Source organism: Protopterus annectens, chromosome 4.part0, assembly GCF_019279795.1.
Source record: "Protopterus annectens isolate FY-2018-M chromosome 4.part0, PAN1.0, whole genome shotgun sequence".
Taxonomy (NCBI): domain Eukaryota; kingdom Metazoa; phylum Chordata; order Ceratodontiformes; family Protopteridae; genus Protopterus; species Protopterus annectens.
In genome coordinates this window covers 326,794,169-326,820,894 of record NC_056733.1, presented here as the reverse complement: position 1 = coordinate 326,820,894, position 26,726 = coordinate 326,794,169, and positions in this window count along the sequence as shown.

Here is a 26,726-nt window from a genome sequence, read left to right as displayed (position 1 = left end):
ATTTGTTTTATTTAACATTTGTTGACCGGGATAGTCCGATTGGATGCAGGTCCATTTTCAGCCGAGGCCCGGGGAGAAAAGCTCCAAGGTAAGCAGTTAAAAATACAGATACAACATTACATATTGCAAATAGAATATTTACAGTGATAACATACGTAAGCAAGTTATTCAAATTCCACAGGGTAGAGTTAATCCCGAGTTTAAATCAGGATTAAGTTACACAATTAAACTGATTTAACAGTTTTTACTCATTCTAGAGGAGAGTTAGCCAGGCTTGGTACATTGACATAGCCAGTTAAGTGTCAAATGTTGTTTGAGTCTTGTTTTAAATTGACACAGGGTGGAAAGTATAGAAATATCAGCTGGGAAAGAGTTCCAGGATCTACCTACAGATTTGGAAAAGAGAGTCACCGGCTGTGTTATTAATTTTGCTAGTCTGAATTAGTAGTCTGTTAGAGGATCGAAGCGGTCTAGGATTGTTATTAGGGGTGATAATATTTTTAAGTGCAGGAGTGTTGTCTGGATTATAGAGGATTTTATAGGACATAATCAGTTGGTTATACTGGATTAGGCTGGGAAGTTCAAGCCATCCAAGCTGGTTTAGATTGATACAATGATGTGTCCTAAAAGGCAGCCCAGTGGCAAATCTGGCAATGTGGTTGTAGCAGATTGAGAGTTTGTTAAGGAGACTTGTTTAAATTAGAGAGTAGAAGAGATGCATAAATAAGAGTTGAAAGAAGGTGAGAGCGAGCTATGGCAATTTTAGCTGGAGGGGGTAGGAAGGCTTTTATTCTGTAAAGTGACCCTAGTTTTTTGTTGATGGTTTTGATAGATTGGTTAACATGCAGGTCGAATTTTAGATTATTATCTATGATGACACTTAGAAGTTTTGTAGAGGAGTCAGGGGAGATTATTGTGCCATCATTTGCATTTATGGTAAAGATGAATGCAGTAGACCTATGTGTTGGTGAGAAAAACAGCATTTTAGTTTTTTTGGGATTTAGGATCAGACGACAATCAGAAAGCCAGTTTTCTATTATATTAAAGGTGGTCTGGGTAGCTGACAATAGCTCTGTTAGAGATGTAGCCAAGCAAATCAGGGTGGAGTCATCAGCATATTGGATACAGCTGACTTTTGGGATGACAGTATAAAGGTCATTAATGAAGATGGAGAACAGCAGGGGCCCTAGTATAGAACCTTGTAGTACACCAAGGGTGTTAGGTAGGAGGTTAGAGAGTTTGCTTTGCCAAAGGACAGCCTGCTGTCTGCCATTCAGATAGGATTGAAATCATTGAAGGGCTTTAGTATCTAGACAGACCACTGGATTTACTAATCTTCCATGCAGGACTAGCTTAGTCCTGCATGGAACGTCCGTTTAGGAGCAGGACGGCAGAGCACCATGTATATTAATGAGGCACGCTACCTGAGCTCCTAATTCTACATGGAGCGTGTAAGAGTTCAGGGGGCATGTCTGAGAGCAGAGCTCTCAGAATATACATGCCCCCACAATGGAGAACAGCAGAAAGGCCTAAGAAATTAGCGAGACCGCTCATAGGTGTCCGCATATCCCCAGCAACATTCCACCATGTCTAGAACAACAATAGCAAATACAATTAAATTAACAAACCCTTTTTCTTTCTTATTTTAAAATCTGATTAAAGCTAACCATAGGTGCACGTGTGTCCATCTCTTAGCTATGGTTAATGCAGTTTAAATGGCTCTAGAGGATAACAAGAAAGATATATGCAAATGAAGCAGCATAGCAATAGTGTAGTGGGCAGAGTATTCCCCTTACCAGCAGGTATGCCCAGTTGGAGTCCCACTGCAGCACATTCCATTTTCCATGGCAAAGCACGTTATGACCAATATTTTTGTTTTGTAACCCACTAAATAACATATATTTGTGAACTGGAGTACTGCATTACATGCACAGGTGAGGTGTCAGTGTCATGATGAATAAAGCACCAGTAAGCAAGTTTGAGAAAAATATTAAACCAGGCATCCACCAAAGCTGAAATCTGACTTTATTAAACATATAACAGAGGATAAGCGCTTTCACACAGTGTGCTTCATTAGATCCATTAAAATCATCTGCTACAACACAAGTACATATAGCAAAAAACTAATTGATAAACCATGTGCTGTTGAATATATACAAAAATATAACTGAAGAAAAAATATATACAACAAGCCAAAGTCGCCCAGTAAACCAAGTTAAATGCAGATCCAAAGGCCTTATATATTTGGCAAGATGTAAGCATTGTACTGCTTTCTATATAGGAAAAACAATTAGAATGCTGAAAGAACACATTCTACAGCATGTAGGTAATATAAGGCGTATGAACACCCTTAACGCCTTAGCCAAACACATATATTTGCAACCAGGACATTGTTTTGTGTTTAATGTTTTACAGTTGGTGCATATGGATAAAAAGGGGGGAGGTGATTTTAACAATAGGTTGGAAATTGCAGAAACTAAATGGATTGTCAGACTGCAGGCAGACAAACTGCCAGGTATTAATGCAGCTGTGCCTTTAAAGCCCATACTTAAAAAACGTAATATTCATCAATTAATTGTGTTTTTAATTGGTTTATCAATTAGCGTTTTGCTATATATACTTGTGTTGTAGCAGATGATTTTAATGGATCTGATGAAGCACACTATGTGTGAAAGTACTATCCTCTGTCATATGTTTAATAAAGTTGGATTTCAGCTTTGGTGGATGCCTGGGTTAATATTTTTCTCATATTTTACTTGGTTTACTGGGCGACTTTGGCTTGTTGAATATATTTTTTCTTCAGTAGAAAGCAAGTTTAAGCACCAGTAAGCAGTAGTAAGTATATTTAAGCACTAGTAAGTGAGTTTAAGCCTGTTTGTGTAGGGGTAAGCAATGCGCATACTGGTTAAGCAATTTTGAAGGTAACTCTCTGTAAGCATTTTATCTGGAGGTTAACATTGATTACTCTCGTGCAAACCCACACAAACCAGCTTACAACTGCTCAAAATTGCCTTAATCACTCTGTATCCAATGGCCCTTGTTCTGCCCAGCAACAAAATAAACAGCCTTGCAGGTCTTGAAACCAGGACACTATACACTATAGTCACAGTTGTTAACTACTAAGCCATCACAGCAGTACAAAAGAATAAGGTATCAACAAACAAGTCCTCACTACAGTGAAATAAAACTGAACCTGTGAAAGGAATCAGTATACAGTCATATGTTCCATAACCCACTACCATACCTCTCAACTGTCCAGATTTTCACAGAATGTCCAGATTTCTGGCTCATATTTTTGGTCTGTTCCTTATAAAATCTGGGGTTTTCTGGCAAAACACTGGGATGATCTGAGGATTGAAGTCACTAAATAATAGCATACATTTGAGTTTCAGACTTAATATCCTTCAGAAAATGTATATTAAAACAAACTCTATTACTCTAACAACTTTCTAAGTTTATAAGAGCAATGTTTAAAATATGTCCCTATTTTTGGATCTTTGTCCCCCCATTTTGTTGGGCTTTGTCCAGATTTCTTGCACAAAGAGGTTGAGAGGTATGCCCACTACATAACATAAATATGTGAACTGGAGTACAGCAGTAAGCCCAGAAGTGAGGTGTAATTGTAACAGAGTGTTGAAGTCTCCAGTAAAACACAAGGACCCCATAGAGTGTATGTACACATTAATCATGGATACCAGGCAGATATATCAGTTGTAATGAATAAGAAATCAATGCCAAAAAGAAAATATAATGCAAAGTCTAATGTAAGCACCACTAAGCATTGCACATGCCAGCTTAGGAGGTGTAAGCAATGTGTAGGCCAGCAAACCAATTGTGCCCAGTGGTATATCCCTTTCAACAATGCCAGCCTTAGGTAAGCAGGTGTGCCCATAGCTTAGCCTTTTCAAAACCGGCCAATCACGGAAAAGTGCAGGAAATCATCCCTACTTAAACCCAACAGGCAGGAATACATCTCATAACTGGTTGTATCTTCCCCTTGCAGGCACCATGTCAGGAAGGGGAGAGGGAGTGCGCTTTTGGGCACAGCGCTGGTGCATCCAGGAGTCCAGAGTCATAGCAGGACTCCTTGTCAATGACCATGAGCAGAGACTGCTGCAGGGCCAGTACCAGGGTTCCCAATATAAGGTGGAAGCCTGGGACCATCTCGCCATTACCTTACCAGTGCCACTGGCATACCCTGAACTGGTGAGCAGGTCAGGCATAACTATGCCGACCTGAAGTAGTGTAAGGAGAACCTCTTTTAGCAGTGTATCTAAGAGGCTAGAACATCAGGGGATGTCCCAGCTGTGTGTAAGTATCACCCCACTATGTGTGTAATAATTGCCAGCTCATGTATATCATAGATAGGTATGGCTAAATATTCCTCTTATATCCTCCACAGCTGCAATTGAGTGGGCCACGAACCAGGAGTACCATGGAAGTCGCCTGGAGAGGTTGCGATGCGAGGCAATAAATCCAAAAGTATTAGTAAATTAATTGCCTGTATAAAACTTGTATTGTTTAAAGCAAGTACTGAATACACTGGAGAATATGGCAGGAAGTCTCACATAGTTTGTATGTAAATAAATGTGTAATAGCCTGACAATAAAGGTCTAACTGCTGGACTGCATGTGTATACTCTGTTATCATATGGTAATGTAGATATGCAAACACGTAAAAGTACTGTTGTATTAAGCACTGTTACCCACACCATAAATAGAATGTGTAGGAATGCCTGTATATGACTGGTGTAATCCCAGAGGCCATTTAGTACAATTGAGAGACACATAGACAGAAAACAGAGAAAAGGTAGACATCAAAACCCGAATAGCACATGCAACTGAGATGAGAACTGTTGCATTTTTAGCACACACAGCCATGGTTCGAATCCTGGCAGTGGGAGTAGTCTGCAAACAGAATCATACCCCACAACTCTACAGATATGTCCAGAATGTCCAGTAAAGTGGCCCATATCTGTTGCCTATCAACCTGTCCCTCTGGGAAATCAGTGGGTTGATCCCAGACGTATAGGCAGCAAACAGGAAATACAACTGATTGACACACATCTATAAGAACAAAGCTGGCACACTAGCAACTCCCCAAAACCTTATGAGAGTAAGAAGCCATGTCTGTCCTATTTACACCCCCATGTTGTCAAGCTGTGGCCAAAGTGTGTACAGTAACAGAGTGAGATGTATTTGCATAATAGTAATATGGAATCTGGTACTGTGTCTGGCAACATTCAGGTAGTGCTAAAAAACATTCCTCCCACAGGTCTGTCAGATACCAACACTGTGCCCAGAAATACATGAATGATACCCTGTACTGGTACTGTTACATTGGTATTGCATGGCATTGTGACTGATGCAGTTGCTCTGAATAATGAGATATTACTCATCACTGTCACCCACACTGTCCTACAAAATAGAACTGTCTAGGAAACCTGTATAAGAGTGTTGTAGTACAAGGTCAGAATGCAAAAGCACAGGAGAATTATAAGACAGAAAGCAGATAGGAGATATACAGCAATATCTATATAGCACACACAACTCTGATGGACAGTCTTTAAGTTGTAGCAGACACAGCCATGATCTGAATTCTGGGAGTGGAAGTAAGCTGGATAGAGAATCATACCCCACAACTGTACAGATAAGACCAGAATGTCCAGTATATGGGCCCATATCTGCTGCCTGCCACTCTTTCCCCCTGGGAAGTCTGTGGGATGATCTCAGATGTTTAGCCAGTAAACAGGGAGTACAAGTGATTGTCAAACATCTATGAGAACAAACTTGTCACTGTAGCAACTCCCGAAACTGTTAGGAGAGTAATAAGCCAAGTATGTCCAATCTACACCCCCATGTTGTCAAGCTGTGACCAGAGTGTGTACAGTAATAGAGTAGGATGTATTTGTATAATACTAATGTGTAATCTAGAACTTTGTGTGGCAACATTCAGGTAGTGCTAACAAACATTGCTCCCACAGGTGCGTTGGATACGGACACTGTGCTGAGAAATAAAAACCTTTATATCCTGTACTGGTACTGTTTACTCTGGTATTGTAGGGAATAGTGAGTGTTGCAGTTTCCCTGAATAATAAAGAATCACTGATCACTGTCACCCAGACTGTGCTACATAATATAACTGTGTTTGAAAGCATGTATATATGTATGTCAATTCACCAAAGGTTGAAGAGGGCAATAGTCTAGATATGTCCTGGTACACCTGCATGTGGTCAAGGCATGGCCAGAGTCTGTGCAGAAAGAGTTGGATAGCTATGTGCACAACATCAACCTGAAATCTGGGAGTATGTGTAGAAACAGTTAGTTAGTGTTAACAAACATTTCCTGCACAGGTTTACCAGGTAAGAGGTGTATACTGCAGGTAAAACCAGTTCATGTATAACGATGACGACAGCCATATCACTGTCCAAACTAAGGTTATAGGGTAGTGTAGTAATACTTGTAAGGTACAGATAACAGCACTGACTAGGAAAGTAATATGGACTACAGGAATATACTAGTTGTTAATTGACATCTTTCTCTCGCCCCCACCATATCTCTAACAATAAACTTCATACCCACCTCAACCGGTATGTAATGACTCCAGAGTTCTGATTATGCCGTATTGGTTGATAAATATTAATATTTGTTTCCATGCATGTGCTATATTGAATCATTCCAACATTGGTGGCATGGTGCCATTAATGCACCTGCATGCTGTTGTTATTACCACTGTGGTCCCATATATGCATGTGTTCTGTTTGCTATGCAGCTGTTCTGTATCTGGTGTCTGGGTTAATGGGAATATCTATGCATGCTGTTATACCTAACCCTGGAATGTGTTGACTATTACTAACCCACATATAATGATAAAATCTAAACACTATAGCACGTTTGGGAAGGCTGGTTCCAGCAGACTCACCTGTCCCACTTCAGCAGGCCAAATATACCTCAGCTCCCCAAATATACCTACTATCCCTCCCTAACATTCCACTCTCACCTGAAAAAATGGCAATCTGTTCCCAAAAAAAAATCTCGCCCCATACATAGCTGTCCATTTTGCACACGTGTCCACTGGACACATGTAATCTGGTCTAATTGGCATTAAAACTTATTATTGTTGTCCTCACCCCTCTCCCAGGGGTTTGAGATCCCAAATTAATGCCCATTTTCAGTGTATATACACAGCTGTTGCTGTAGAAGAAATGGGCAGCTATGGACCTAACCTACACCCTTCCTGCACATCCCTAGCTATTTTCCCTACTGTCTTTCCCTCTTTGTGCCCCTTTTTCACCACTTTCCTATCAACCCTTTTTTCTTTTCTTTTAAAGAAATTAGCACAGGGGTAAGTGGGAGTAAGCACTTTTAAGCAGCAGTAAGTGAGTTTAAGCCTGTTTGAATGGGGGGGGGGGGTAAGCGATGCCTACACAGGTTAAGCAATTTAAAAGCTAACTGAGTATAAGAAACTGTAACCAGATGTTAGCAGTGCTTACCTCTGCACAAACCCACACAAACCCACTTACAACTGCTTAAAAGTGCCTTAATCATTCTGTATCCAACGGCCCTTGTTCTGCCAAGCAATAAAATAAACTGCCTCTGCAAGGCTCGCAACCCAGGACCCTGCACACCATATCCAAAGTGATTTACCACTAAGCCATATCAGCTACACATAACCCTGATGTTTTCACAAACATTATCATCCAGCCCAGTCATTCAACAGTACAGGGACTGTATTTCTATATGTAGATGTATGTGTGTGTGTGTATATGTATAAACATCTCAATAACTACATATGTATGGCAGCTAATTGTAGATGTTGTAAAGAAACTCCATACTCCCATGTATCTTGTGTTAGCATTTCTAGGGGTGAGTACAATTCTGCACTGTCAACTGTGTACTGGGAGAGGCAACATTCAGGTCTGAGTACAACATACAAATAACTGGCTAAACCCTAATCAACATTTAGAAGAAGTATACCAACCTTCTGACTTTCACTAGGGTGTCCACAGCAAACAAGCATGGACCCCACTTTGGAAAGCTGAAAGGCCTATGCCTACCTGACCTAGCAATTTATAGCATTGGGTTGCTATGACAGTGAGTACTGCAATTACCACACAGCAAGCTGCATGCAATTACCAAATGGTGGCCACCAAGTGGTGCAGAGGCCATCACATGCACATGTGCAGATGCCTCTAAAAGCAGGCTGTACTTGCGTTCCACACATGCAATCATTTCATTGCAGCCACAGAGAGAGAGAGAAATAAAGCAAGCAAGCAAGAAAGCCAGAAAGCAAGACAGAGAGACACAGGCAGACAGACACCAGCAACAACAACAGCAACAGTCACAGAAACAGGAAAAAAAAATCAAAAAAAAAAAAAAAAAACATATATAAAAATAATTTGTATTACTACACACACGGAACTTAATAATACAAACCCATACAAAGTAAAGGTATGTAACTGATATGTATTTACTGGCATGTAGTAGATGTTTTTGAAGAGTACTCTACATACTTGTAATCATCCATATGTGGCAGCGGTACATATCTATGCAAAGATGCCCTGCATAACTACTGCCATAGAGAAATCAGTGTGTAGGTGTGTGCAGTGGGATATGACTGTGATATATGTAGTTCAGCATTAAATGTCAAACATCTGATCCATGTTATCTCTGTTCTGTATAGTAGCTAACTGTCTGCTCACAGAGTCAGCTAGTATGAATAAAAACAATTTATTTCACAAATCCAAGAGTTTCATCAGAATACAAGGTACAATCTGCAGTGATTCTGTTCTGTATAGTAGTGTGTACAATGGTTGTTTGGGGGAGTAGTGCATACAGTTATATAAACAAGGATGTGACAGTAACAAATGCATGATAGTCATATTAATGTGTAGCTTAGCATTGGCAACAGCTGTACCAGGCTAGTATGCTAATCTAGCATTTGCAGCTATATATACACCCTTTGATATTACTGTGTGCTCACATGTGACACCTGTTCATGTTGCAGCAAGGCCCAGCAGGTCAGTTGTGAGGTCCATGGACTTACAACAGTGTGGACCTTGTGTGTGTATGGCACAAACATACGGAGAGATCTGTGTGTGTCAAATATATAAGCATCTGTACATGTGCACAGAGCAAGGGACATACTGCAACTGTTTGTGAAGGGTGGACATATATATATTGTTGAAGGTTGTTATGTGCATACTTCTATGTAGGTTGTAGTGTGTGGCAAACAAGACAGCATACAGTACTGGTATATGACATGTGGTGGTTAACTGCTGTGGTTATGAATTGTCAGGTTTGCAATGTTGCAGCCAGTGAGGCCTGCTAAAGCTACATGTGCTAAGAACACCTTAAATGCATTCCGCACAACACTGTGCAATATTAGCACATAACATATACCTCTCAACCTTCGCATAATTGATATTCCCACCATGAAAGGTGGACCGTATATGTGCCTATATGGCTATCTATATGTACACCAATGTGTGTTCATATTTAAGTGTTTATATATACATATATATATATATATATATATATATATATATATATATATATATATATATATATACACATATATATATATATATATATATATATATATATATATATATATATATATATATATATATATACATATACACATATATATATACTGAGAGAGAGAGAGAGAGAGACAGGGTCATATTTACTGCGGCAGATGGCTGGTGACAAAGCCATGGACCCAAGCTCAATGTTGAAACTGCATTGGCATCCCTCCTGGAAAAAACTCCATACCTATGAACTACCACATAGGTGGCAGTCTACTTAACACTGAAAGTGTGATAATAGACCATGGGACACAGGTGGACTGTAGTCTCCACTTCAATAATCACAGTGGCACACTAGTCATGTAATCTGTCTACCTGCCACACCTCATCACAAAAGGTGTGTCATCCAGGAAAATATAGGTCAGTGTTCCCCTCAACTCATCACACATAAAGCCCATTATAGAGTATAATGCCCCATATGGTCTGTATCTCACAAGACATCCACAGCAACTGGTAACGAGAAAGACATACCTTACAAAGAGTAATACCAGCCTCAAACAGATGCCCTATGCAGACTATTTCACAAACCCACAACTACACTGTGTCGCATACCGCCTAACCAGAGGTGACCTCTGCCTAACATACTAAGCTATGTTAAAACCAGAGCTGTTGGACATGCTGCATGTAAACAGATCACAATCTCTATGTTCTACACGCTCTAGGGACCAAAACCTTCTGACCACATCAAACAGCACATGCTGGAGGGATAGATTTCCATCTCAGAGACATCCCATACTCCATAACAAACCAACTATCCATAGCAAACAAAGCTCCTAATTAGCAGTCGTCATAAATATTCATGAAGATTGTATGGGAGATAGTGAATATACCCAGGCAATCACCTCTGTGTCTCTGCTTGACAGGGTTCGTGAAATGCAATGACCTGTGTGTCAAAGGCCAGGGTAGTGTATGGCTAGGCTTCTATAGGTCCTAGGGCCTCTTACCTACCTATGAAATGATACACACCCACTTGTACTTGTTGCAATAATTGCTATGTGAGTTTGACTGAGTTTGATGGTGAATGTGTTTGTGAATGTGTCAGAGTTTGGTTTATGTGTGATAGCTTAGTGGGAAACTGTTTCTGTCATGATATTATGCGTCCTAGCTGTGATCCCAGCAAAAGATGTGTATACAATTGCTAGGCTGAAAAAGCAGTATGCCATATGTTCTGACATAGTCCCTTGTTGTCGACTGGGGTTCCCATTGTAGGCCAAAGCAGTACATGCATGCTTATTGAGTGTTACTGCTGGCGAATCCACCCCTGTATGAACTGTAGTACTACCTGAGGCTGTATGCCTAAACAGCACAGTATGATGTACGTCCACATTGATTGGAACCACTGTTCTGTGTGTTCCCTGTAGTCCTCACAGATTACATACCTCAGACATACAGTCTCGTAACTACTGACACACAGTACTGTAAGATACACAGGTAAAGATCACCTGTGTTGCCATACCTATGTATCTGATATGTATGTCTGATGTGTGTGTGTGTATGGCTGTACCATGGCCTCGTTTGTATGTGTGTTACAGGATGTAGGTGCGTATCTAGCAACATGTATAGTGTAGTACAGCAGTATGCCACCTATATTCACGAATGTGCACATATGTTAGGCAGGGGTCTGCCATCAATGACTAGTGTGGTATACCAGTGATACTGTCACTGGACTTTACAATCATGGCAATGGATTACACTTTTCATGATGCATTAGCATGATATATTCCTCCTGTGTCTAGGTTGTGCAATGTGTCACATACAGTGTGCCATGTACTGTTGTATAGTATTACATACTGTTGTAAGTTCGTTGCTGAGCAAAACGTGGTTTGATATATAGAGTGTGCCAGGCACTGTCAGGCAGTTGTGGGTTGAGTACTGACATGTGTTTTTGAAAGTGTGTATCCTCTGACAGCCAATAGGTTGCTATATATGGCAGTTAATTGATATCTGTACATAAGAAATGTATGTGTGCCTCATGACTTGCTCACACATATTGTTTCATTGTCTTCCAGGGCTATGTCCCACCATTGTAATTCCACCTATAGCATGGCAGAGGAAGAGGTAATAACATCCATCCTGGTGCAGCAGTTTGCCCTGTTGTTCTCCAGAACCAGCCAGGACCAGCATGAGAGGACTGCACTGTGGCAAGAGCTTGTCTGTCGGGTAAATGACATAGGCATGCATAACCGGACATATGAGCAGGTACGCCATCACTGCAGTGATTTAATAAGACATGTCCAGCAGCATGCGTCTGATATCCGCAGACAGCAGCTTGCCACAGGTGGGGGGGGTAGCCATCCATCCCCCCCTCACCAGAGTGTAGGAGCTGCTCCTGAGCCAGGTGGCTCCTGGCCAACAATAACACCAACAACTAACGTGTGTCATCATGGAGGCCAGAGTCACCCATCAAGCTGACATGGAGCATGCAGGTAACATGGCATAGCTGTAGACTGCTGTTACCTTAATTGTTAGAGCATACTTATGTGAGATGTGTACTGTGTAGTTTGACGATGTGGTGCCTAGTGTTGTGCAATGGTAATAATTAGGAATACAATCTGTATGCCTGTGACTGTCAACATTTGTACTAATGTACGATTGCAAACACACAGTAGCAATGCAACACTCGTTGCCACTGACAAAGTGTCTCATATCCTTGTAGGTCCCTCTGGTGTGATAGCAAGGCAGCCAACCCATGCTGGTGAGTGTGTTCTACCTTTAATACTGCTAAATAAATGTGCATGTCACAGATGAGGTGTAGGCCATGTACACGTAACACACATATGCATAATACATGCTGTGCATGTTTGCTGTGTGACTATGCACATCCCAGTAATGTGGATAGCTGCCTATAACACATACAATAGAAAGAGCATTCCACACAATTGTGGCAACACTGATGTGGACATTGGATAGTCAGAGTCGATACACATGCACACAACATACACAACACTGTCATACGCAGTACACATTAACATGCTACACATGGCATATTCAGACGCCCGCTGTAAGGTCACACCACAGTATCCCACACTTCATTCACACAGCACACATAATATACCTGAGGGGTAGATGCCTCACATGTGTCTGTGCGACACACTTCGACACATTACACATTCCTGGAAGGCAATGCCCCCTATTGTGCACCTTACAAACCCATGTAACAACTGGCTGTGAAATGGTGACTGTAGTCAGGTACTGCATTTCTGGTACAGCATGGTATGTGCCGGTGTGGCACACATTAGTAGCGTTGTGTGACCACATGATGCTGCATGATGATGGCTCATGGTAGTACACCCCATCCAGTTACAGTGACCACAGTACTACACATAGCATTACCTGCTATGCGCCTCAGTGTTGTGTGTGTGTGTAAACATAGGCACCTATACACAATATGCATAGCAATCACCATTTGTACAAGTGACACTTATATGGCATGTAATGCTATTGAGTGTATAGCACACATGACACACACTGTGTCTGTGTGATGTTTAATGTTGCAGTTGTGTTGTAGCATGCCATGTCATGTCTAGCACTGGCATGACCACAATATGTGCTACATTCACCATAACCACTGTACAGTGGACATGTTGAGCAATGGTATTCCATCAGGTTAACATGCACCACTCATCCTGTGTGCATACATAGCATGCATGTGCTAATCATGTGTCCACAATTATCTGCTGAAGACACAGATGCTCTAACCAGAAATGGATATCTATGTGACACACAGATACACATCCAGCCATGGTATGTATACCTGTGAGAGATGGTGCACAGAACATTGCAGAGCTTATAATACTTGCACAGCACTGTCGTGTCCATGTACACAGTGAGGCCAATCACTGAACAACAACACACATGCATCAAAGACATGTATAGTGTTAATGGCAAGGGCTGTCAACACCCGCACTGCATGCTGTTGTGAAACACTTGTCCTGCATGCTGACATGTGTGATATAACTGTTTGCCTTGTGATACTGTACCCCACCCTCACCCGCTATTGAGTATGTTCTGGATTGCTGGTGGTGTGTGTGGGTGTGTGTGTGTGTTTTAGTGATGAGTGTATTTGTGTGCATGTGTGCATGTGTGCATGTGTGCAAGTGTTCATGTGTGCATGTGTGCATGTGTTTATGTGTTTATGTGTTCATGTGTTCGTGTGTTCGTGTGTTCATGTGTGCATGTGTGCATGTGTTCATGTGTTCATGTGTGCATGTGTTCATGTGGTCATGTGTGCATGTGCACAAGTGTTCATGTGTGCATGTGTTCGTGTGTTTGTGTGTTCATGTGTGCATGTGTGAATGTGTGCATGTGTGCATGTGTGCATGTGTTTGTGTGTTCATGTGTTCATGTGTGCATGTGTGCATGTGTGCATGTGTGCATGTGTGCATGTGTTTGTGTGTGCATGTGTGCATGTGTTCATGTGTGCATGTGTTCGTGTGTTCATGTGTGCATGTGTGCATGTGTTCATGTGTGCATGTGTGCAAGTGTGCATGTGTGCATGTGTTCGTGTGTTCATGTTTTCGGGTGTTCATGTGTGCATGTGTTCATGTGTGCATGTGTTCATGTGGTCATGTGTGCATGTGCAAAAGTGTTCATGTGTGCATGTGTGCATGTGTTCGTGTGTTTGTGTGTTCATGTGTGCATGTGTGCATGTGTTCATGTGTGCATGTGTGCATGTGTTTGTGTGTTCATGTGTGCATGTGTGCAAGTGTTCATGTGTGCATGTGTTCGTGTGTTCATGTGTGCATGTGTGCATGTGTGCATGTGTTTGTGTGTTCATTTGTGCATGTGTTCTTGTGTGCATGTGCTCATGTGTTCATGCGTGCATGTGTTCATGTGTGCATGTGTGCATGCGTGCATGTGTTCATGTGTGCATGCGTGCATGTGTTCATGTGTGCATGTGTCCATGTGTGCATGTGTGCATGTGTGCAGACATCATGTACAGGTCATAAAGTGTGTTTCCTGTCTCCCTCTCACAGGTGCTGACCTTGGCCTGGTTCATTGCAGCAGGGAAACTGATGTCACCGAGCAAAACAGTGATACTGATGATAGGTGTGTTGAGGTACAGGCATGTTTGCCAGGGTCTGTCATTGGGCCACCAATCGACAGTACACAGCTGTCCACCCCATCCATGCATACAGTCATACTGCCTATACATCTATCACCAATGCTCATAGCTGAGGGACAGCTTACAGTTGACATTGGCCAGGACAGTGTAGTATCCTTGGCACATGCATCCCAACACAGCAGCCATACCCAGATGTCTGGAAGGGTACCACATAGGCAGATGTCCAGGGGTTCTCGTAGGAGCACTGCTTCTCATCATGCCACTGGCAGACATGTCACAGGTCTGACAATGTCACGCATGTTCCAGGCTGTCATGGAGGTACAGGCACGTATGGAACGGTACAACAGAAAGGGACTAAGGGCACAGAGGGCACATAACACTGCTGTCATTGACAGTATCCGTGACCTAGCAGGTGCCATCCATCACTACACAGAGGTCACTGATAGACGTTGGGGAGAGACATTAGATATCCTCCGCAATGTCATGTCCATGTGTCAAGACAGTGCGGGACAGTTGAGTTGTCGACGTGGACGTATGCCAGCAACATCAGCAGCTGGTAGTTGCCGCGGACGTCCCTCAAGCCACAGCCATTCCTGTAGTGCCAGTACCAGCCCCAGCAATGTTGGGGGTGGGCTGTCCATAGAACATCCTAGAAGACCACGTGCACATGGCTCAGGACAGTCCCAGCAGGGACCTGTGTCCAGTGTACATCCATCCACCTCTGGGGATAGTACCCAGTCTGGCTTAGTACCTGATAGTGTCAATAGCACCCTTGCCAGGCACAGGTACCGTATCCTTGGCCAGAGATGGTGATCTGTGAAGCCTCACAGGTACAGTCTGTGGCTGTCCCACTAATACCCATATATGGCAGCCACATGGTGGAACTGTGTGCATGCAGACACACACACACGTATCATACAGACAGATGCCTGTTGTCAAACCCATGCTGGAAAGCTGTAAGCCAAACTAAGCATAGTCATTCACCTTTACGGAACATATTACCCCCACAGTACCACATAGGTAGTGGCCAACAACATGATGAACAGGTACCGATGTGTACATGCAACCAAGTGTTACGTCATCTGTCCCTTGTTAATCACTTTTCCAAAGGTATGTTCAGATCCCTCAGTGGATCACATAAGCAATAAGGGGTCTGCATGCATATCCACAAAGGTTGTTCAACACCTGTTTTGAATAGTCATCATTGACAGACTTTGCTGCGTTTGAACAGGTCTGACATATACCTCGGCCACAGACCCTCACACACACATTCCAATAGTAACCGTAATGACTTTGTGTGACACATGACCTAGGCCAGGGATCACTGCAGTGGCTGGGCTTGTCACAAGCATACAGATGTGACCTAAGGTCTGGGAAGCAGCAGCACAGTCTGGCAAAGATGACAGCTGTTTTCTTGGAGAAAGCAGGGTTCCCACACATGCAGTCATTGAGGTAACATGTACATATATGTATTTGCCACACAGCTAGCTCACATGTGCAATGCATACAGATATGTCATACAGTAGTAAAAGCAAAACCCACAACACATTGACCATCAATGTCACACACATACAACACACACACCCTCACCATGTGTAGGATTCAAACCCCTACCTAACTACTTCATGATACTAGAGGAGTGCGCATTAACATGATGCGCTATACACATTACTGGGAGTTCTCTTTTCCATAGGTGTGTTTGTGGGATGGTGACATCATCAGACTTGACAAAGGTTGGTTTACCACTTTTGAGGTGTTTCACTACTCCCCTAAAAGGTTGTTCCTTCCCAAGGAGACCACACACGAACGCACACATAGTTGTCCAGTGAAGGATTCAAACCCCTATCTAGCTACTTCATGATTCTAGAGGAGTACACACTAACATGACACGCTATACACATTACTGGGAGTTCTCGTTTCCATAGGTGTATTTGTAGGATGATGACATCATCAGACTTGACAAAGGTTAGTTTACCACTTTTGAGGTGTTTCACTACTCTCCTAAAAGGTTGCGCCTTCCTAAGGAGACCACACATGAACACACACAGGTGTCCAGTGCATGATTCAAACCCCTACCTAATTATTTCATGATTCTAGGGGAGTATGCATCAACACGACGCGCTATACACATTACTGGGAGTTCTCTTTTCCACAGGTGTATTTGTAGGATCGTGACATCATCAGACTTGACAAAGGTTAGTTTACCACTTTTGAGGTGTTCACTACTCTCCTAAAAGGTTGCTCCTTCCAAAGGAGAACACACACACACACACACACACACACACACACACACACACACACACACACACACTTGTCCAGTGCAGGATTCAACCCCCTACCTAACTTCATGATACTAGATGGGTACGCATTAACACGACACGCTATACACATTACTGGGAATTAACTTTTCCACAGATATATTTGTAGGATGGTGACATCATTAGACTATACAACGTGGGTTACATTAGGTGACATTAGATGGGCTACACTGAAGGAATGTCTAAACACTTTGGGCATGTGATCATTAAAGGTGAGTTTACTATCTACCTTTGTCCCCAGGGCCATAATGACTTTCTCCGTACATGCTGGATTACCACCTATGTGGTAATTTGTGTGCACTCTGTTTTACCCAAAGGGGATGACTATGCATTCTTTGCCATTCAGCTTGAGGGCATAGTTTTGAGACCAGGTATCTGTCTCTGGAAGACACTTCTGGAGGATGTCTGTGTGATCTGTACAGTCAATTATGGACCACAGTTACCATTCATCTGCAAACCTGTTCAGTCATACACCTGCCATGCTTCCCTGTACCTCTGAGCAGTATCTACTGAATAGGTGGTGTCCCAGGACCAAGCCCTGTGTGATGCCATTTGTGACTGGCTTAGAGTTGGACATGGTACTCGCAACTATGAACATATGTGTTTGATCTGTGAGCCGCTTGGCCACCCATCCTGTGACATTAATGTTCAAGCTGGTACACTTGTCCATGATGACAGAGTGGGGAATGGTGTAGTACGCCCTTAGTGAGGTCCAGGTGTGCTGTGTGGACTACTTTCACCTCCATCTATGTTCATGGTAACTGTTTTAAATAACTCAACTAGGTTTGGGAGCCAGGCTCTGCCTTTAACAAGGTGAAGTTTTGTAGAGTGCAGTGTCTGGAGATCTCCACTGTCTCAGTGTATGGGTTCCATGACAATTGGCTCAATAGCTCTGTGGACCTGGCTGAGTAGACATGTTGGGCAATGGTTTCCAGGTTCTGTTTTGGCACACCCTTTGTGGAGCTGAATGACTGTTAGTGTAAGCCATTCTTTGGGTACATAGCCTGTGGTACGGTTGAGTCTGGACAGTGAATGTAGATGAGTGTGTAGTTCCTTATGGGCCTAATGTGAGATGCAGCCTGGGACAGCATACAGTCACATTGATGCTATGTTCTTAGCTGTGGTGAGGGCTGTCTTTACCTGCATGTCCATGATGTCTGGGTCTCTGCATCCTTCTGTGTTGGACACAGGCCCTTTTGGGGGTGATGGGGAGGAGTTTACACTGAACTTGTACTCCTGGATGTGGGCAATGAAAGTTGGTTTGGTGTATTTCATTCCTTTTTTCAGTAGCTGACAGCATATTTGGAAGTTGACACCTACATGTCTGGTATAGCGACCGAAGGCTTTGTGGTTGTTATTCTTACATTCCTTGGCTATTTGTCATTAGAAACCCTCCTTGGATTATTTTATGAGCGATCATTGTTTCTTCATGATAATGATCAGTGATGCCTTTCTTTTAGTGAAGTTGGATCTATCGTGTGTTTGTTTCCTCCTTCTCTTGTCTAGCTTATTTATGGACAACAAACACCTGCTTGTTTTCCTATTTTTGGAGGAGTGCATCTTAGTTTTATTTCTGATGTCTCATTCCATGCATCCCTGTTGATGCTCATAGGATGCACTTGTAAATGTTTCTGCAGATTGCATACCATTATCCTATAGCAAGAGGTCTTCAGAACTTTCCACTTTGGTCTTGGGAAGTGTGCAGTTTGCTTTTGCAGATGTCTTCACAGTGGTTTCACTGACTGGGTGTGGGGGTGGGATGTGGATGTCCAGTGTGATTACTTCTGGATCTTATATTCCCAGCAAGGGGTTTCTCTCTGTTATGGAACACTGTTACCCCATGTTGGTGATGATCATGCCCAGTATGTTGTCACCTGTAGTGGGCATGCTGCCAGCTGTTTCAGGGTGTTGGAGTTTCTTAACTGTAGGACACATTGGGCAAAGGACGTTGTAAATGAGTAATTCACACACTCAATGTTTGGGTAGTTGTAATCTCCTCATATAATGGTGTTTGATAGGACCTTTATATTTGCCATTGTTCTCCAGAATACTGTGTGAGGTTCCTGAGACAAGGTACGTGATCTGTAGCAGGCTACAATCTGATGGGCAGCTTTGCCCAATGTTAGTTGCACTTGCATGGTCTCCAAGGCCTCATACTGTGCCAGTAACCTGAAGGTGTGGATATCCATAAGGTAAATGGCTACACCCCTTCCTTTTGTATTTCACTTGTGGTTTTGGGTCCAAAGGTCAGAGTGATTGTAAGTGTTTTACGTGGATCATATCCAGCAGCTCTATGTTTGACATAGCTTTGTATGTTAGGCAGTGAACACCTCTGAGTAGGCGATATGCAAGGGAGTATGGATGGGGCATTTTGCAAGGGTCTGTGTATGGCATGTATTTCAGGCCAACAATGCTCTTTGTGAGGTATTGCTGCTGGCTTTCCAGTTGTTGTAGTTGTCTTGTGAGGTACATAGCAACAGTGGCATTGTACTCTTTTACAGTTCTAGTGAGTGGTGTGTAGGGGGGAACACTGTCCTCTTATTCTGCATGAGACACATTTTATGATGAGGTGTGCCACATAAGAGAGTTTCCTGACTACTGTGAGAATGTGCTTATCACAGTTGTATCCACTGTCCACCTGTGACCCAGGGTCTGTTGTCACACTTACATTGTGAGGTATACTACCACCTATGTTATAGTTCTTGGCTACAGAGATTTTAACAAAGGTGATGATAATGCACCTTTTGGCATTGAGCTACAGCACATGGCTTGGACAACAGCCATCTGTCTCAGTGAGGCCCTTTTGTATGATGTCCACATCTTTAGTGTTTACAATGATGGCTCCTAGTTTGCAGTCCTCTGGAAACTTCAGTAGCCACAGACCTTCCATGTTAATGTTTACTTCAGGGTAGTAGATATTACACAGCCTGGGAAGTTATCTAGTCCCATGGCTGCTGTGATACTGGCTTTGGGGAGTGTTGTTTACCTGTGCAGCTATGATGATAGCAACTTTGCAGTCTTCCATTATAGACATGTGCCCTTTCATGGGTAAGAGGGGGGTAAAGTTAACACTGATCCTATCTGCCAGGATGTTGCCAATATCAGTAGGCTCTGTACATTTAGTGCCATTGAGCTGTGACTCAGAACAGTTCTGAGTGTAACCATGACTTGGACCTGTCTGTTGGGCAGAGATCTCCTGCGTAGACAGTATGCAACAGAGTGCATCTTGTGTTACATTCATTCTTGTTGCATGGGGCAACTATGTGAGGCCAGTAATCCTCTTGTTAAGGTACTTCATTGGTCTTTTTAGCTGATGAATGTGCCTAGTCAGATTCATCGCAGGTGTGTTGTGGTACTCTCTGACAGGTCTGATGACTGCTGAGTAGTGGCAACCTCCTATGACCTACATGCACAGACCTTGGCAGTTTGTGTGTACACATAGCAGGATTTTCAGACCACTTTGTGAATGTGTTTCTGGAAGTAGAGATGACTATACACATTTGTCCATGGATCCCTTATTATCATATCTGTATTTAGCCTAAGTGTGTGAGCATGCCCAGTATGACCTTTCAGTGTGATGCTGAATGAAATCCACTACATTTGTTGGAGTGTGTGAGCATGCACAGTATACACATTTATACTATATGTGTATGGTAAATCAAGGTGTATTTTTACAGCAGGCCTCACCTTTGTGTCATAGATCAACAGGGATCATGCTGTGCCTGCAGGGCTTACATGAGACACTTTGCATAGACTTACCACTATTTCTGCATACAGGGGGGGACAGCTATTCTTTGTACATTTCTACCCGTGGGCACACCGGATTGTTACTGTGGGTGTACATAGGATGTGGGTTTCAACTGACACTTATACACATTTGCTGTGCCTGCACTACTATGTACTGGACACCATTACAGTCTGTACTGTTGCCTATCGTACTGGCTTGGGGCATACTACTGCACTACAGATCTTAGTGTCCATTGTCACATATATTAGCTTGTGACTTCATAGCCTACACATCCCACATCACAACTCCTGGCCTAATGTTCTCTGTCTGCATAGGTGTGTGGGTGAGATTACCCATTTGCCTCATTAGGGGCATGATACAGCATTGCTTTGTGTTTGCATTAGTGTACAATTGTCCTGCTGTGTCTGTGCCACTGTAATGCTATCATGGCTTAGTGGTTCAGTACTGTGACTATAGTGCACAGTGTACTGGGTTCAAGCCCTGTCACTGCTTTTTATTTTCATGCTGGCCAGACCAGGCTGCATAAGGAACAGTAAAGCAGTTATGAGCATGTTTAACTGACTTTGCTCAACTTTGCCCGACCTTGGCCAACATTGCACGAGCAATTTTGTTTACATATACTAGATATTGGTAACAGCTGCTTAGCACTGCTTTATATTGCTTAAAACATGGCAATCATGCCACAGGTGGTGCTGCCGGGCTGCCTATGTTGGATGCACATACTACACTCCCTATACATGTTTGGAAACAGGTAGTGTCAAGTTAGGCATCCCTTTTATTTTATGTGTGAGTCAGAGAGAGGTATCATTTCCAGAGTTCCTACTGAGCCAGTGTATGTGCTATGTGTTGCCTATTTTCCAAGGCCAAGGCATACTGGGCACGCCTCCTTCTGCCTACTGGGGCAGGCTCAGGTTTTTCCTCCTCTGAGTCACGCTGTGCCTGTGCAGGCCTTGACAATGGTGGGGGGCTGTTTGGCCCTGCCCCATGCTGTTCCTGCTGCAGCTGTTTTTGCAGGATCATATTGTGTAGCGTGGCACATACCATGACAATTTGGGTACATGTAGTTGGTGAGTACTGCAAGGCTCCACCAGATGTGTCCAGGCACTGGAACTGTGACTTGAGCATTCCAAACACACGCTCGATTACATTTTGTGTTTGTGCATGTGCCTCATTATGGAGTTCTTGTTCTGGTGTGTGTGCATTTCTGATGGGTGTCATCAGCCACAGCTCCAGTGCGTACCCAGCATCCCCCACTAGGTGACCATCAGGGATGTCCCCATTGGCAAATGTCTGGTACAGTTGCATCAGATGCCAGATATGGGAATCATGGTAGCTTCCAGGGCAGCCAGCACACACATTCAGTATTATGCCCTGGGCATCGCACACGACCTGGCAGTTGATGGAGTTGAAGCCCTTGCGGTTGATGTAGGCCCTACCCTGCTCACTGGCTGGTGCTTTGATGTGTATGTGCGTGCAATCAATTGCATCCACTACCTCAGGGTATTCTGCTATTTGCTGGAAGAGACGCATATTGCTGGCCAATACCTCATGGGAATTGGGGAAATATACATAATCACTGACATGTGCTGACATGGCATTCAGGAACTGGTGCAGTACCCTGGATGCTGATGCCTGTGAAATCCCCATCATATCACCAGTTGGTCTCTGGAAGGTACCTGTTGCTAGTATTCTTAGGCTAACACATACCTTGATTTCCACTAGGATGGGTTCCCCTCTGTTGGTTCTGTGTGTGAGGCGTGGCCTGCACAGCTCACCAATTTGCTGCAGGAGGTCTCTGTCCACACTATAGAGCTCCACTATCTCCAGCTCATGTAGCCCCTGGTGGGTTACCCTGGGTCTGTACACTCTTCTCTGTCTCCTCACTGTGGGTTGCTCATCAGCATTCACATTGGCACCACCCTCAGCATCTTGCACATGTCGCCTTACAACAGCAATGGCAGCCCCTAACATTTTTATTTCTCAGTTTAAGCTCTTTAAGTTTTCACTTCTCTTTGTCGACTGCAGTGTTGCTGAGAAAAATATGGGGGAATGTTGTTTGCAGAGTTTTAAGTGCTGGGCTGGGCTGGGCTACTGTACTGCCTGTGTAATTGGCTGATTCTGATTGATTTCACCTGGCACCTCTGCTAGTTCTTCTTGGTTAACTTCCTAGCACTTCTTTTCCTTCCTTTTCCCTTTCTGTTTCCACAGGGGGCAGTGCCATGCAAACAAGCAGAAACACGCTCACACGAGTGCACACATGTGCACACAGGCTTACACGAGCTACACAGGCTTACACAAGCTTACACAGGCTTAGGGTGGTGCACATTCATGTATACTGGCTTAGACAGCCGAACACAGGCTTACATGGGCTCACACCCATGCACACAGGCTTAGATGGGTTTACACACGTGCACATGCATGCACACAGTGTAAGCAGCTTTGCAAGAAACTTTAGTGATAGCCACGGCGTACACCTTCAGTTTCTGGGTTTCAGTTTAGACAACTGTAGACATACCTCTCCTAGTCCTGAGTAACTCACAGCAAACACATGCCACTCTGCTCCAATAAGCTTACAGTCTTTTTGATACATACCCCTTCATGATGTCACCCATCTTCTACTCTGTTCCTCCCCTTATCCTACTCTTACACTCTAGGGACATGGTTCACATAGCAGGAAATATTGGGATTCACTATCCTTATCCTCATTTGCATAGGATTGCCTACTAATGCTTGGTTACATCTCTCACACTGAGCTTCCCCCCTTAGCAACCACTACTCAGTACCCATGTTGTCTTCAGGCTGCCATTCACTTGCATGGCAGATGAATATTTTGAATTAAATAATATTTGTGGCTTTTAAATTCTTGATTTTGTGATTTTTTTAGTGCGCCGCACATTTGCATGGCGCTGTGCTACGCTTAAACATCGGAGATCAAGGAAAAAAAAAAGATTTATTTTTATTATTTTGCAACAAATAAAAATGCCACTGGCCATATATTTGGCCACTGGCATGCTTCCTCAACAGGATGCATCCTTTATTTGGAGCTGCCATGGCTCCGTTTTGCTATTTGCAGAACGGTACTCAGTTGCCAACAGAGTACATTTCTACAAATAACACTACTCTTACTCGGACAGGTTAGTGTTTCCTGGATTGCAAATTTACCTCATTTGCATAGCTTTCAGCAGCAAATTAGGTAATTTCCATAAACTAACCCTGTCTGTGCAAGAGTCGTTTTAGGAGCGCTATTGCACGCCCCTGCCGGCTGTTCCTGGATCGCTCGGCAGACATGTTGGCTGCATGGAGTCTTACTCTACTCTTAGACTCCGTGCAAGCCTTCGTGAATCCGGCCCATAATATATAAATATATATATATATATATATATATATATAATTTATGTATTTATTTATTCCAGTTTGATGACCAGGGAGGTCCACTAGACTCGGGGAGCCTGTTTTCAGTGGAGGCCCGGGGAGAAAAGCTCCAACAATACATAGCTACATGAATAATTACTAAGAAACTTTGCATTACTGACAAACAGGTAGCATATATATATATAAATATAAACATATATACAAAAAAATGCATGCATCTATAAATATATATGTCTACATCTATATGTCTATATATATAGAGCAAGTTAAATATATGTAAGCAGATATATATACCTATATAGGTATATACAGACATACATCTGTAGATTACAATGGGAACATAACATAAACATATATGTCCACACGCACCGTTACTGGGGTTGAGAGGCCCCAAACAACATATGTCTTGTACGAATAGATATCCCAACCCACAACCAAACACGTCTGCCCTGAAATACATTACCACCTCTTGCAGATCCCATACCCAGGACCTGACAGACAGAGGCAAAAGATGTTAACACATATATGCAGATACAGATATATATATATATATATATATATATATATATATCTATATATATATATATATATATATATATATATATACACATCCATATATATATATATATATATATTATGTAACTACACATACACATGCAGAGATATGTATAGTAAGATACATATGTAGAAGGTGCACACAATATGGAACAGCCACTATGCCTACAGTTACCACCTTACCAACTGGACACTGTATGAGCCACCCATACAAATGACAATCGTTGCCTGCAACATATACCCACAGGTTTGCATAAATGGGAAAGCTTTATTTGTGTACTATTACAGTTGTATATGCCATGTCATATAGCTGTTTAGACACGGACACCCATATAAACTGAGTAATGCAACTATGAAACAGTTATACTAATAAAGTAGTCTGGAAAGGTTTACAAATGTTGCTGTCCAGGCAAAGGCCTTTAAGTAGTACAATAGTAAAGACAGACTGGGCCACAAGATACCAAACAATCAACAGTAAGTAATGCAGATGTATCATTCAGCAGCCTCTATCTACACTCTGTAAACAATCCCTAGGGTGTAAAGACCTCAGATGACACAATGGGATGTAACTGTTACATAGCAATGCATAAGTGATGCCATCACAAGCACACTGATAAACAGAACAGTCTGTTTGGCAGGTGGCAGTAGGCCTGCATTTACCCAAGGTGGATTGTATGGTAATGTACATCCAGATACCTTAAGGCAGCTCACCCCGGATACCCCCACATATTGTAACAGCCTAGGTTAGTTATGTTGCACCCCACCGACTCAATAATACAGGGCCATATACCACTGGTATATACACTGGCCTCTGGAGTGCATAAGGGCACACATGTATTGTATAGGTGAAGCCCACACATATATGGCGACAACCCCACCATATATGTGGGGGACTCAACAGCAGTGGACTGATGGCAGGAATGGCAGCATGACATACTCACAGCCGACTACAGAACAACCCCTGACAGCATGTCATATGTGCAAATCCTGGTATGTAGGTGGAGGACAGAGGTTGGAACATAGGCCCATGTGTGGAAAACTGTTGTCATACACTAAGCAAGTCACTGGTGTTACAGGATAGCCTGCAACATACCCTTAGTCAGGAATTTGAAGTTAGAAACAGAAATGGATGTAGCCATGTACTGATAGCACTCAACACACACACTGCCAGTGAAATATCTGACACAAGACCTGTGTGGAGGACAGACAAAACATAATAGGCACACCTCTGGCTATCAAGAGGATAGCCACACAGTTGAGAGCTATGCAGACAGACTGCATTCCAAGGTAAACTAGTATGTACACACAAACCCTATAACATCAGTACTATATAATGCATACAACAACTCCACTCACACTCTGTCGGTAGTTCTGGAACCTCCTACAGATATGCAGCTGGCCTGAATCTGCAGGTTCTCCCGTAAGGGGTATTGCTACCTGCTGTCTGTAACACTGATGCTCACACACAGGAAGGATGTCCACAACACAGGAAAGGTAAAGGGACCATGCCCACATGATGTAGGGATTTATAGTAGGTGATTGCCATGGCAGTGGTAATTGGAAGTACTACACAGTATGCTGCACGCAGCTAGCAAGTGGAGGACACTGACTGGTGCAGAGGCCATCACCTGACCATGTGCATCACCTACATAACCATGCTGCAATCTATTCAAAGCAGCTCAAACCATTTACTGGAGAGAGACCGAGAGAGACTGAGAGAGAGAGAGAGAGAGAGAAATAAATAAACAAGCCTAAGGCAAAGCAAAGCAAAAGCCAAAGGGAAAAAAAACTATAATAGCATCCAGAAAACTATCCAGAACAGACATCATTCCCACAACAGGTATGTGAAGTATATATGCATGTAATTGAATGTAATACCTGGTCCATAATACTGGGATAGATGATGTGGAATGATTTATATGTGCCATGAGGTGTTGTTGTAATTATGTTCAGCTGAAGAACTGCTATGGACAATAGTGTCTGTCCCTATGGGTAGTGGGCCATAGCCATCAACTGTGCAGATCAACACTGACTGACAAGAAGTAAACCATCATAGTATGTGTTGTGTAATGGGAAGTA